Below are 14,277 nucleotides of genomic sequence, written 5' to 3' on the forward strand. Positions count from 1 at the left end.
AGGGGAGCGCCAGCCCGGCTGGGCTCGGCTGGGCTCGGCTGGGCTCGGCTCAGCTCGGCGGGCGGCGGCGGCGGCTCGCCCGGCCCCGCTCCGCACCGTGCGTGTGCACCAAGTGAGGCGTGAACTCGGGCCGGCCCCGTGCCCCCGGCCGCCGCCAGGCAGCGAGCGCCGAAAACAAGAACAAAGCTCCTCTACCAGCCCCCCCGCCTCCTCCCCGCCTCCCCCCACCGCGCTCGCCCAGCCGCCGCGGCGGCCGCCTCGCCCGCCGCTCCCTTACCTTCGCCGGCGTCCTGTCCCGCTGCTGGGTCGGAGGGGCGGGATGGCGGGGGGCCGGGCCGGGCCCGCGGCGCCCGAGGAGGGGACGGAGGCGGCCGGGGGGCTCTACGGCGGCGGCGGCGGCTCTGTGGCCGGGCAGTGTGGAACATTGAGAGCCGGAGCAGGGGGGGACGGGGGGAGGCGCGGTGCGGCCCCGCGGCCGGCGGGTGGCGCTGGCGGGCCCCGCTCTGCGGCGCGGGCTCCCGCGGCGGGCCGGGGGGCCGGGGCGGGGGGCGGCGGGAGCGCGCGGCGGAGCGGGGGCGGGGAGGGGGCTCCGGCCGCCCCCGGGATCCCCCCGCCCCCGCCCGGCCCCCCTCGCCCGCCCGCGGCCGCCGGCGGAGCTCCCGGCGGGCGGGGGAGGGGAGAGGAGAGGGGGCGCTCGCTCCCGCCCGGCCGCCGACGGGGTGCGCGCGGGCGCGCGTGCTCCGGGCCGGGCAAGGACAAAGCGGCGGCGGGGGGGGGGGTTCGTCCCTCGACGGTCCGAGCTCGGCGTCTCCCGCAGAGCCCCGGTCCCGACGGGCTCCAGCCTCCAGCCCGCCGCACACTCCCGCAGGAATGGCCGCGGGCTTTGCCAGGCCAGTGCCCAGCCACGGCAAAGCCCAGGGGCCGTGGGGTCTCCGCAACCCTTGGCCTTGTCAGCTGCCCCGCCTCACACCTCACGCTTCACACCTCACCTCGTGCTTTGCGCCCGGTGCCAGCGCAGGGGCACTAAAGAATGGGACAGTTGGTGGTTTCTCACCCTGCCGCCAAAAAATCCCTGCCCTTGGCACATTGTCACACGTGGGAGTTGAAGAAACACCAGCCACCCTGCTGGGGTCCCTCACCACTCCAAACGGGAGTATTCAGCATCAAAACCAGAGTTAGTTGTTCCATGAGCAGCCAGCGTGCCAAATCATAAATGTTTTAAAGAAGAAAGGGGATAATCGATAGCGGTTGTGGTAGGTGTCACAGGAAGGTGGTACAGGATAGAGATGTAGCTCGTTTTCCGTCCCATCATGAATGCGTGGTGCTGGTGTGCACTGGAACAGCTTCTGATGCCCTGTGCCCGGGCACACCATGTACCCAGAGCAACCCACCAACTGAGGGAATATGAATATTCCAAACACTGCAACAAAATCTAGTTTTGTAAAAGAAGATTAGTGTATCTGTGAAAAGTAGATGAGGTTGTGGATAACCAGAAAGGGTTAACAATTACTGTAAATGTTAGTGCAATTTACATGAAATCTCAAGGCTAACATTGCTGTCCAGTACAAGGGCTTTCACCTTGATGGCTTTTACCTCAAGGGCTTTCATTAGCAACGGCCTAATGACTTAAAACTACTGTGTTTTCTTAGCTTATGCAGGATCAAGGGGTCAGAGAGCGTATATTGTGCTCTAGAGGGAATAAACAACCGGTGTGTCAGGGAATACCCTTCTCTGGGTAGCTGAAGTTAGCTCAGTTGAAAACTATGCTGAAGATTTGGCAAGAGAATTGAATGATGTGATGTGGAGGAATACTGGAGGTTTGTTTGTTAAAGTAGGCTATAGAGAATTCCCAGATCACCACTACAGGCAATTTGCCCCTGAGGTATGCTGTAGAAAATTCCTAGCATAAACAGTATCTGGCATGATGAGCAATCTGGGCATAATTAGTAAAAGGGAAGCATGGCAATATTCCTCCCCCCCCCCATTCTGTTGATGATGCTCAAGATGAGGCTTGCTGAGCTTTGAAAGTCAGGATTATTTAAAATTTTAATTTATTTCAGGTGAAAATTTGCAGTCATCCAAAAAAAAGTACTAGAAGAGTGTGCATCTACAGAATGAAAGTAAGTAGATTGGTCAAGAGTTGCACACCACATCAGCTACTACATGTTGTGTTGTTCTGTGGCTTTCAGGATATAAAGTGAAAATTAAGAAAGCCCATTTAACAAAGCCTAATAGAAAAGCCAGCCTAGATTTTATTTTTTTCCCAGCCTTTTGTACTATATTAAAACAGATTTACTACATCAACATGGATATACAGATATTTATTGGATTGAATAGTCATTCATTTGACATTGGGTCTAGAGGATGACACTTTGTTCTTACTTTCCTCAAGTATGTTTGTTGTGTTGTCATCCACAGAAAGAATGCTGCACTGAGAGGTACAGTAGAGTTTGAAGGAGAGGGAGAAATGCCAATTGTAATAGCCACTGTTACAAATTACTCTCTCTACCTTTTCATATCCCGCATGATCTGACTTCAATGTAATTTTAACTGATGTACCCATCATGAATGCTTTTCTCTGTCAGTTTATTGGGTGCTCAAGTTTGGAAGCGCTGCTGGCATTGTAAACTGCAGAGTCTTCCTAAGGAAGTTCTGGGCACTCAGAGTGAGGCCTACGTTTTTTTCCCCACTCACTTGCCTTTGTTGTTCATGTTTTGTTGCTGTTGTGTTCTTTGGGTTTGTTTTTTTTAACAAGCCCTGCTTGCAAAGGTGGTCAGAAGCTCAATGTCTTTTTGAGTCTGTCTCCATCCCTGCTCTGTCAGAGCACAGTTTCTGGTAGCACACAGAGGTTTAACAGCTGCCTTGGGCTGCACAGACATCTGAAAATATTTTTCTAGGTTTAGGAATTCACAGTTCAGTCTCCTCCATCTGACGTGAAGTTCTTAGATAGCAAACAATGCAATGCCTGGGAGTAGAACTAGGGTGAAAGGCATTTTCTGCTTCTCAGAAGAAAACTGTAAAGGAAAGAAAAGTCATTGCTTGATCTCCTTGCCCCAATCCTTTCAAGGGTGTACAGATGGTAAAATAAGGCCAGCATACATTTTTCATGATTAAGAGCAGCTCAACTGAAAATACTACTTAATGTTTACAGTTGTATACTTCATCTTCTTTATCACAAAATCATTGTCTCCTGACAGTAAATACATCTCCACCTAGCAATGCATCTCTCTGTTCTATGAGTGTTCCCATTCCAGGTTGGGTAAAGCCCCTGTTGGAGCCCTACTGCAGTGCCACAGATAGATAAGCACAGGTTGCAGAATCAGGAAATGAATACAATTTTTTTTTTTTTTCAAAAAAGTAGATGGGGCAAAATTTAGATTGTGTTTTTCTTAGTAATTAGTGTCATAGTAGCAAGTCACAGTGGCAAGTGCTACTCCTTGTAAGGTAGATCTTGTGCAAATATCCAGCATGTCTTTTCCCAAGATAATTAAAAGTTTTAACAGAGTGCTAGGGAAGTAGATTAGGCAAAAAACTTGGGCCAGGAAGAGATGTAGTGACTTACAGAAGTGAGTACAGGAAGCCTGCTACAAAGTCAGTAGCTGCAGCTCATCCTATCATGCCTTAAACTTAAAATCATCATCATAAATGTGATTATTCTTACATTGTGATGCTGTGGATTCATTTGGGTTTATGAAGGAAAAACAAGCCCCTAAAGAACAATGTCCCTACTATGTTTCAATTAATTTGTGTCCTTAAGAATTTACAAGAACAGCAGAGGTAAGTTTTTTATCCTCAAACTGAGAAATTAAGTCAGTGTGGCAGTGGACACCAACCATTAGGAAACCACCTCCCGGTCCCTTTGTCAGCTGGTGTTTAGCCCATCTGTTGGTTTTGTGTTGCCACCTTACAGATCCTGGCATGGCAATATGGTGGAGGAAGGATGGGGCAAAAGCCAGAACACTGCTGTGCTTCAGTTGTTCTTTTTTGAAGAACGACTTTTTGGAAGCTGCTATAGCTCAGCAACAGTCTTGAGACTGTGCTAATGCAGCCTATCACAATGCCTGGAACTTGGGATGCTTAGAGGAGTTTTCAGGATATCTTTACTTTCTCTGAATCCTTATGTGCTTGAATAAAGCCAGGAGGAGAATTTTACCAATTGTTTTTTAGCACAGGAGTTAGCTGTTTAGCCAGGGTTCTTTATAATGTTGAATAACTGCTGTATCTAAATCCATAGAAAAATACATAGCGGGCACTAAAGCACTACAGATATTAATTAATCTTCATCACAATCCTGTGAAGTAGACAGTAAGTCCTACTGTTTGGTATACATTGTATTTGACAATTGTATTTTATACACTAAAAGACTAAATGGTCAGTTGGGTACTGGTTTATAATGGGCAGATTGGTATTAAGCACTTAAAAACATAACAGGTAAATGCATGGTTTTGAAGGACAAAGTCATGTGGAAATGTTTGTATTTCAATGTTCCCAGGGAGTTCTTGTATTCTATTGTGTAAATTCTTTCCTTGTGTGTGGATTATTGATGCAAGAAAAAAACACAGTGGCCCCTTCGGAGTTCCTCTAGTCGTTCATACGAATCAAGTGTCTGTGCATGTCAAATGAGTATCAGTGCTTTAAAAAAAATCCATACTTTATTTTTTATTGAAGGTAGCTTGTATTCACAAGCTTTTAACCTCTGTAATTTTTATTCTACTTGGAAAGCTGTAGGAAAAATGAGAAAAATTAAATAGTGGAAATTCAGGTGGGATTAGTCCATCTACTGGACAATAGTAATTCATATGTCATAAGGATATTTCCCTCAATAAATAAGCATTATTTCACCTGCAAGCAATGTCACAAAGAGAATTTTTTTCCCTTGACATTTTAATTGAAAAATTATCTTTGATGTAGAGATATGGGTAGTTTCAGCTTACTTTAACACATTTAATTTTCAGTGCAGTATCATGAATGTTTGACTATAGTAAAGTAAAATGTAAACACTGGCAGACTTTTACCTGTACCAAAGTGTGAGAACAATAGCTCTATAAGCAACTTCATAAATTCCAGAAAATGATTTTGTGGTATATATTCAATGGTATAGTGTGTAAATCATAAATTAGGGAAAAAGAACTTGGCTCTACATATACAGCCCTGGCAGACCAGCATTTTTGGAAAACTTTCAGTATGAAATCTGCCCCTTTTCTCACACTGGGTGTAGTAAAATAGTATTGTCATTCTTGGTGTGTGTGATAATCTGCTATGAAAGCTGTTGTAATGAATAATGTTGAAGGCTTAGTAAAATTCTCATTTCCCTGTTACAAACAGAGATATTCCACCCTTAAACCATCTCAGACTGAATTATCTGTAAGTATATACACAAGCATATATCTTAGTGCTATCTACAGACTGCTTAGATTGGAACTCTTTGGCTCCGTAAATGCTTTGGCTTCAAAAGACCAAGGTTTGAGTGAAAGCAGAAAGTTAATAGGCTGATAGTAACAGAGCCAATATCCTCATTCATGCCAGCTGAAGGAAGGCAAGATGATTATAAAGTCAAACTGACTTGACTGAGATGAGGTCAGAAAGAAACATATATATGAGGCAGGCATTATTCATGAGCTGATGGATGTTTTTATAAAAAAGTAATAATTAAAATTTACATGACTAAATTGGCCCATCCTGAGAGTGTTATTAAGAAAAAGGATCCTGGACAGCTCCTTACTGCTTCAGTCTGACTAACCTATTTATTTCCCTGGGGTTAGGTGGGTAAGAGATTTCCTTCATCACCTTTAGGGCTGGTGACAATTGGCACAAATAGCTTTATCTTGGCTTATCAGCGGTTTGACACTTCAGTCCCCATCAGGCTCTTCAAATTCTGACATCCCATGGAAGAAGAAGGAACCGATCAGCATTTAAAGCAAATCTTACAAATTCCCTGAGAGCAGTCACACCTTTTAGTGATGAGTCACGGCGCTTTACATTTGCCTGCCTGGAAAGCCAGTGACACTTCTGAATGCACCCTAATTATAGGGAAAGGCCCATACATATTTCCCATTATCATGTCTGCACTGGATAAAAGGCCAGCTTGGCTGATGCCTGTTCTACAATAAAGAAGCAATACTTTTTTAGCTATAAAGATCAGTATTACCAAAGACTCCTGTGGATTAGCTTTGTGGCATCTTGCTTTTTGACTAGGAACATTATTGTCTGCATTTATCCACTCCCTTCCTGCTTCAGGAGCCCTAACCTCCCACAAAGGGACAGGAAAGACAAGTCAGGGCCCTATCATGATAAATCACCCCTGGAAATAACTGGGCAGGGCCGATCTTCCACAACCCAGACTCCTGAGTGTGCTGGGCAGTTTCTGCAATAGAAGTAGGTGTTGCAACTCCTAGCAGTGTCTTTTGTGTCCTGGTCAGTGGGAGTTGTTCCCACAGCAGTTGTAGCAGGAGCAACTGTGTGTCAGGAACTGATCTCCACCCAAGGTGGTGGTGAAGGCTGGGATGGGAGGACAGCCCTAGCTGAAGACTTTCCACATATTTGATCTGTTACCTTCTGTGCTGGAACAGTCAGTCACATCTAAGAGGAGAGCCTGGGTGGTGATGTCTTAATTGCAGCTGAAGCCACCTGAGATGGGAAGTCAGGCCCTGGAGATATAATGGCAAAACTCAAGGGCAAGAAAAGATTGGATCCTCAGGGCAGGCAGAGGGTTTCTGTTTGTCATTCGGCATGTTGAACTGTTTCTCTGAAGTATTTTGAGTGGTGCAGACTTAGAAATGACCTGCTTTTAGTGTTACAGTAATTTTTATTACCCCCATCTGTGTGATGTCAAGATGTGACTATCTTCAAATAGCTATTTTATTGTCACCAGCCAGAAATCTTTGCCTAGGAAAGAGGTTATGATTAGCAGGTGTGAGACCACTCTGATTTTAGTATTGTACCATAGTTTCAACAACAAACTCTTCTTTCAGCTTTTGTGTCTTTTTATAATGAGAATTTCCATTTTACACTTCAGAGCAACATCCTCTTTCTGAGTGAGAACTGAACCAGGCTCTCTCTGGAGTCTCTGATTACTTCTAGGCTGGCTGGGGAGCACCTGATGGATGAGTGTCCTTCCTGGCCAGCCACATGTGCTGCCTCTACTGCGCTCCCAGCAGAGAATGAGAGATCAAGGATGTTCTCCATGCCCCTGCAGAGAACAGCTGCACTGCCGAATGAAGTTATTTCTCAAGTTTTTTCGTCTTAAATACCTACTGTGTCATTTCCCTACCTTTATTCACATGTATGTCAACAGACCGATTGTTGTGTGTTTTCCAGTGCAGTAATCCCAGCTGCTACTGAAGCCCTCCTTCACAGTGCAATATGCCATTGCAGTACGTGCTTTTCCTTACAATGTTTGATAAATATGTAAATTAACATACTCCATCTCTTCAGGTAGGGTGGCTGTATGACTGCACACTTGTGTATCACTGAATATGCTTTTCATGAGGACGGCACACTGGGGCAGGAATTTGAGGTGGAAGTTTGAAGTGTAATTAGCACAATGAAAGGTCAGTTAAAATTTAAATTTAAATTTCCAACCAGAGTTGAGCTGAAATGATGCTCCTGTGTTCTGTGCAAAACTGAGAAAGTCTAGGAAATGCAAGCTTAATTCATGCCGGTTCTGCTTGGATTGGACTAAGTATAGTATGGCCAATTCATACTTGAATTTCTAACAGTTATCGTTTACTACCATTTTACTGTGTTCTCAGTAATATTTAATAGGAATATTAACATACTGTGGTCTTAAGAGTACTTTTTGGTTAAATAAAAATAGAGGGGACTGTACTATGACAGAATAAATAAGAACATGGTGCTAACTTCAAAACAGCAGAAAAAATATGCCAATGAAGCTGCTTCCACTCATCTAACATCAAAAGATGACTTTACTTTGTACTGTATCCATGATCTTGAAAGCCACGAAAAAATCTCTCAGGGGTATTCTTATTCCTAAGTTACCTTATGTTGTTTTAATTAATTAGCTAAATGGAGATCATTATTCCTGAGGTCTGCTTGTTTTTGTCCCTCTTTCAGCTATTTGTGAGAATGAACTTCTAGCCTTTGCTGTCAGGGTGATCATGATTTTAAATAGTAATGTTCTTGCTAGTAGACTGTATTAATCCTATGGGTGGAAATTTTAAGATAGGGGACATCTTGGTCAATGGAATCAAATTAATCTAATTTAGTGTTGAACTGGGACACAGGTATTTAAATGCCAGCATATAAACAGATGGACAAGTTGTTTTGAAAAGAGCTAGTAGCTCCCATCAATGTTTTGTATGATCTCTCCTAATACCCAGTATAGATACCTGACATATTGATGTGGTATTTTACTGTCTCAGCATGAGATCGAGGATAAAGGAGATGTAGAACCAAAATGGTTCCATTAATCAGAATTATTAGCATATCCATTTAATAATGGACATTTTTCAATGTGCATTTTAAGTCTCCTGAAAAAAAAAATAATATTTTTTTCTATTTAGTTATCTTTCTCAAACTTAACATTGAAGTAGTATGGTGCTGGTATAACTCTGGCTAAAACACTTGTTTGCTGCCTTCTTCAATGAAAAAATACAATGACATTAAGATTCATTTTATCAAATTAATATCTATTAAACTTTGGTGACATGGATAGTAGCTCAAAATGTGTGAAATCCTGAAGCAAACAAAACTCTTTCTAATTATACATTATTTTTCATTGGTTTCTCGTACCAAAGAAACAGTCAAGTCGGACTTTGCATTCACAACTTTATTTCACAGAATTCTACACAACAAGTAGACATGTACAGGGAAAAATAGTTTTAAAAGTGCAAATCAACTTCTTTTCTTTGCATTGTTTCTTAGCAGTTACTATGCTATTGATGAGACTATCAAAAAGCACAGTTCATGCAAGAAATGTCCAGCAGAATAGGAAAAGCTTTTGTGCTGAGGCTCAGTGCTAGCAGACCTAGTTTGTGGTTCTGCCACCAGTAAAACAATAAAAATGAGAAACAAATGGGAGAAAGCACCTGTTGACCACCCGACAGTATTCAGATATCTGGATCTCCATTAGCATTGTCCCTTACTACACATTGAGGAAAAAAACCCTACAGAGGTGAGTAAATGCTCCATAGATGAATTAATTATGTCTGTTGGTTTTGTATTTTATTAACAGAAAACTCATGCTGGTGAGTGCAAGATACAGAACTGTTGAGTTTCCATCTCAGAGCTGATCTACAGCTCCACTGTGACCTTCATTAACAAAAGCAGATCAGATGGTGCCACTCAGTGCACTGGGCTGTTCAAAACAGCAAGGAGAGAAGGTAAGCTTTGCTGTTCAGCCACAAGTGCTAAAAGTATCATTTAAGTATATCTACCTTAAAGCTCAGATCTCACCACAAGAAAGGGTTCCCAAGATCGGTGCTTGTGGGTTTTACATGCTGGTGAAGCTCATTTCCTAAGGCACTTTGGTATTCACACAGACTGTACTCAGGCATTCCCAAATTGTCTGTCCAGTCAGTCACGATTGTCATTCAGGTAACCACTTTGGCATATGTTGGTCACATCATTAACTCCATTACAAATACAGGACTGTACTGTAAGAAGACCTGAGCATATTTACCAGAATAGGTCAAAGTTCTTTGGTGGACACTAATGATGCAGCTGTCACAGGACTTAATGTCCTTCAAAGAAGTTGACAGGCTTCTGGGAAAAGGCACTCCCTAGAAATGTACAATATGCCTCCTTGTGATTTGGGATGCCTGTCCACCTTTGCTGCAGGATGCTTCAGTACCTGACAAAGGAGCTGCAAGATTGTTAAGATCATCTCTGAAGAAGCAAATTTGTATTTTGTTCAGAACTGTGCTCAGGTTAGATCACTTTTCACATGCAACAGAACTTCCAATTAACAAATAAATAGCCTTTTTCCACCAAGCATTAGACAGGAGAGATTTCTATTCTGTCCTCAGGTGTACCTGTTCACTAATAGTTACTGTGCTGCCTGGAATCTAAGAGGTTTGCTTCCCTCTGTTGGCTGGCCCTCCACAGAATTTGGGTCAGTTTCAGAATATCATTATTCAATTTAAAAGCTTTGTTTTCTAGTCACTACCTAGAACAGCTTATTTTCAGACAATGTTCTCTTCTGCCATCTACTTTACACTATGAACAGTGTTTCTACTGACTTCAAGTGTAAGTCTCATGACAGTAGAAGACATAGAAGACTTTTGAATCCCTTGCTGAAACAGATAAGAATAATCACAACATTCACAGTCTTCAGGGTAAAGTATAACGTTATTTTAGCCCTGCAATCCCCACAGCTTAAAGCATCAATGAAGAAAAGAGGAAAACAGAAAAGGTCGGAATGGAGAGTGAGAAGAGGAAATGTTAAATAAACCCTATTTGAGGAAAGGAAAAAGTAAATTTAGACTTTTGGCCTGTCATAGTATTGGTTATTAATTTGTGAGAGAAGATCATACACTGTGGGAAAGGGCAGCAGAGATTGACAGGTGAGATTGATAGCATTGCTACACTCTGACCCCAGCAGTCACAGAACCGTTCTGTCTCTGAGTTCCCTCATCTATAAAAGGAGAATTGTTCCTATTTACATTTCAGGGTCCTTGAGCATTAATCAGTGCATATTGTTAAAGCTTATTGAGACCACCAGTTGGAAATACAGAATAACCTATGTCTTCTGGGCTGTCTCTTCCATTTCTATATATTCTAACCAAATTTAAAAAACAGGTACTGTCAGTTCGGAGTTTCTTGGAAAATAATCAGCTTTAAAAATTAAAAGAAGGAAGGCTTGTTGTGAAACATCTAATTTTAAAGCAGAGGAGCATTGCTAATGCACACTCCTATCTGCTGTGGTGCTTGTCCCTCCCTCCCCATTTCTGTTAAGCACAGTCAAGCCTAGGGACTGGTCAGGCTCCTTGTGAGACTGTTCTCTGGAAATAAAATTGACATTTTCTTTTGAAGGAAAGAGTTCATTTCTTTACAAGAGCTGAAAATAGTATGCCAATCTTGCCTCTTCCCCCCATGCCATGCTCTTTTCTTGCCACCAAAAGAGGACTGTTCAGCAGTTGCTGTGATAGGGAAGCTCAAACTGTGGCATTTCTTCTGGAAAAGGTGCAACAGAGAAATAGAGAGGTCTCATCTCTGTAGGGGTAAGTGATGCAAATAGAACTATAGCCCGTGTGCTCCTCTCTTGACGTCTGCCTTTCCACAGTTATGCAGGATGTGATTTACACCAGTGACGTGGTTGTGAAAAGCACAGGCATGGGCAGTTATGGAGGGCATTGCCTTTTACATCATGTTCAGCACTACTCATCACAACGCTCCTAACAGCAAGGGGAGTACAAGAGCTGATGAGATGGTCTGACCCTCATTAAGCCAATGTCAGGAAAATATTAAAATCCTTCAGTTGCATTTTTGCATTTTAAATTAACATTAAACTCACAATAAATTACGAAATAAAACCAAATATCTTTTCATCCTCAGATCAAGTTAATTGTAATCTTTACAATTATTCCCATTTTTGTAACATTTCCAAACCAGTTATAGTGTCAGTGGCTACATACATTCACTGACTATTAGTTACTCTTCAGCTGTCTCAGAGCTCCGTAACTTCTCTCACCATGATTTCTTTCCCAAGGCAATCCAGGAGCATGAGCCTTCTTTTATTGAAGTTTATTTTCCAACATCATTCAAATATCTGTGCTGAACAGCTTCTCATTCTTGCAATTGCAGTATGCAATACTCTTTTTTTTCCCCTCTCTGCTCCATCTTGGAGAATATCAATGACATCCAGAGCCTCTGATCACTGCCATCTCTTATGTCACCTGAAATATATAGATTTTTTCCTTTTGTAGGTTCCATTGCTTGCATCACTCCTCTGTGCTCCTACAATTGATATTCTCCACAGGAGAGTTCTTCGAACTGTTTGTTACAGCCCCCAATAAGTTTCCAGTGGATCATAGGAGCTGTGAATTTTTAGATTCTTTAAGGAGCAATGAACTACTTTGACTTCCTGGCAGTCTACATTTGCAGCTGTTATATAAAGCTAGTTTTCACTTCCTTGCTTGCACTTGGAAGTGCTGAGCAGATGCTGTTTCCTCAGACAAGTGGAAGGACTGAGTGGATAACATCTCCTCTGAGATACCCTCCTCTTTTTCCTCTTATAATTTGCATAAATTTGTTCTTGCAAATAATATGAGATGATACCCTCCAGAGGGACTAGTTGTTAAGCAGTGCCAATCTTTACTCCCCAAAAAGCCGGTTTTTAATCTCCATATTCTCATCCATTCTCCTCTTCTCCTCTATTTATTCCTCTTTGTCTTTTCTGAATTTTTCTCATCTTTCTTTCTCTTTGTCTGCTTTCATCCCCTTAAGTTCTCGTTAGTCAGGTTGGCCACCCATCTCACTGCCTCACTTCACCTTTCATTCCAGATCTGCTCTTCCCATTTTGAGTGCCTGCTTGTCCAGCCTTGTCACTTCTCACCATAATAAACCAACTGCTCCTTGTTAGTGCTTCCTCGATCTGGTTTTAGGCCTGTTTTTTTGAGGAAACAAAATGTCTCTAATTATACTGTATAAATGCATTTTAAGCCTTTGTCAAAACTTGGAAGAGGAGTAGAGGGATTTAAAGTGTCTTTAAGTTTTATCAAAGAAGATGGCCACACAGAAGAAAAAGAGTTTGTTTCATAGTCCTCTGAAATAAAGAATGCAGTTTGGTCTCATTTTTACTAGACAGTAGAAAATCCACGCAGAGGACTGTGGGACTCGACTCTCATTGTATTAGGTATTAGTATTTGATATTATATTGTTAGTGTGGGTTTATCTCCTCTGCGAACTCTCCAGATGCAAAGTCTGATTTTAGTTTCCCCACAGGTGCAGCCTTGAAATTATTTTTCTCCTGTGTGTATTCTTTGCTGTCCAATAACAAGTAAACTCATAGTATATTGCTAATATTATGGAGTAGCAAAACCAATCAGTCATAATATGCAACTCCAAAAGAAAGAAGACTTCATGAATTCTTATATTCATGGAATTTCTACTTTCTGGCACTTGTTTCTTAATCTATTGTATTGTTTAGATCGTAAATATTTAGGATAAGGGATCATCTCTTTTTTTTTTTCACTATATTGTATTGGAGTAGTAAGCAATGGTTATAGTTAGAAAAATGGTTCCCATAGTTTTTAAACATTTCTATATGTTACATATGTTTTAGGAAGATTAAAGAAAACACATGCTTTCAGTGGCACTACCTTTTGACAGTATTAAGTTGAAGATTCCTTAACACATGCTTGGAATATTTCAGTCTTAACTTAGTACTATGAAATTCTTAATACAGGCATTTCTCAGGAATATAGAAATTACAACTGTGAAACATGTTGTAAGAAATAATGAGCAAGGTAAGTAATATCCCAGTTGAAATCAAAGCAGAAAATACCTAAATCATTTGAAAAGACACGAATTATAGTAAAGTAGCTGTTGTAGAGTGCAGTGTATAATGACGAGAGAAATGACTGTGATCTATGGTAGAATGGACTCATCTTGCAGTGAGTGAGCCCAGCTCCTACAAAAATAGCAGGGAATCACTCCTGGATAGAAATATGTACTCGGACAACACCAGAAAAAATGTAAAAAAAAATAAATCTGTTTTTTGTAAAGATAATTTTTTGCAATTATTCCTGGAGGAGTCGTGATGCACCTCTGTAATTCACCCTATTTTGTCTGATTTATATAGGAGTAGTGAATACATGTGAGATATTTTCGCACATATACACACACACAGAATAAACCATAATCAAGGATATGAAAAATGGTGAATTTAGTGATAGTTAAAAATTATCTGAGTAAAAATGGAAACATTTTTTGCATCCTGTGCAGTCTGCTGTACACTCTGTGTCCTGTGTATAATTACTCGTTTACACCTGTGTGGAATGTCATAATTCTTATTTGGTAACATTTTGCACTGGGTTAAGTTATACTGTAGCTGCAGGGGTTTGATAAACAAATTACTTTTCTTATTTACCTATTATCTTTTTCCTCACCTAGAATATGTTAAACAAGTTTCAGACATGACCTGGTTCCAAGTATGAATAGGTTTTCAGTAGCAACATCATATATCTTAGTTGAAGGTGTAAAGAAAACGGAAAACCAAAAATGTTTTAACTCGAGTGCACTGTTTTCATACCTCAGCATACTTGTGTTCCCCAGGTGTCATATAAGTGATAAATTAACACTTTTGACAGCAAATAT

The 14,277-nt window shown here is 41.7% G+C and overlaps 1 protein-coding gene and 1 long non-coding RNA gene across 2 annotated transcripts in view; one reads left to right on the forward strand and one right to left on the reverse strand.

Moving 5' to 3' along the window:
• The window catches only part of UBE2E3 (ubiquitin conjugating enzyme E2 E3), a 58,039-nt gene extending 57,638 nt beyond the window's left edge, over nt 1–401 (reverse strand). The window contains exon 1 of the mRNA XM_027678424.1: nt 278–401. The gene's annotated coding sequence lies outside the window, so the exon portion shown is untranslated. The remainder of the gene's footprint in view (nt 1–277) is intronic.
• A 1,659-nt stretch (nt 402–2,060) lies between these two features.
• Nucleotides 2,061–14,277, forward strand: part of LOC113965274 — a 222,377-nt gene continuing 210,160 nt past the window's right edge. The window contains exons 1-2 of the long non-coding RNA XR_003533488.1: nt 2,061–2,120; nt 9,194–9,341. This is a non-coding gene — a long non-coding RNA (uncharacterized LOC113965274). The remainder of the gene's footprint in view (nt 2,121–9,193; nt 9,342–14,277) is intronic.

The sequence above is a fragment of the Neopelma chrysocephalum genome, unplaced genomic scaffold (genome assembly GCF_003984885.1).
Source record: "Neopelma chrysocephalum unplaced genomic scaffold, ASM398488v2 Primary Assembly neopelma1_44, whole genome shotgun sequence".
Taxonomy (NCBI): domain Eukaryota; kingdom Metazoa; phylum Chordata; class Aves; order Passeriformes; family Pipridae; genus Neopelma; species Neopelma chrysocephalum.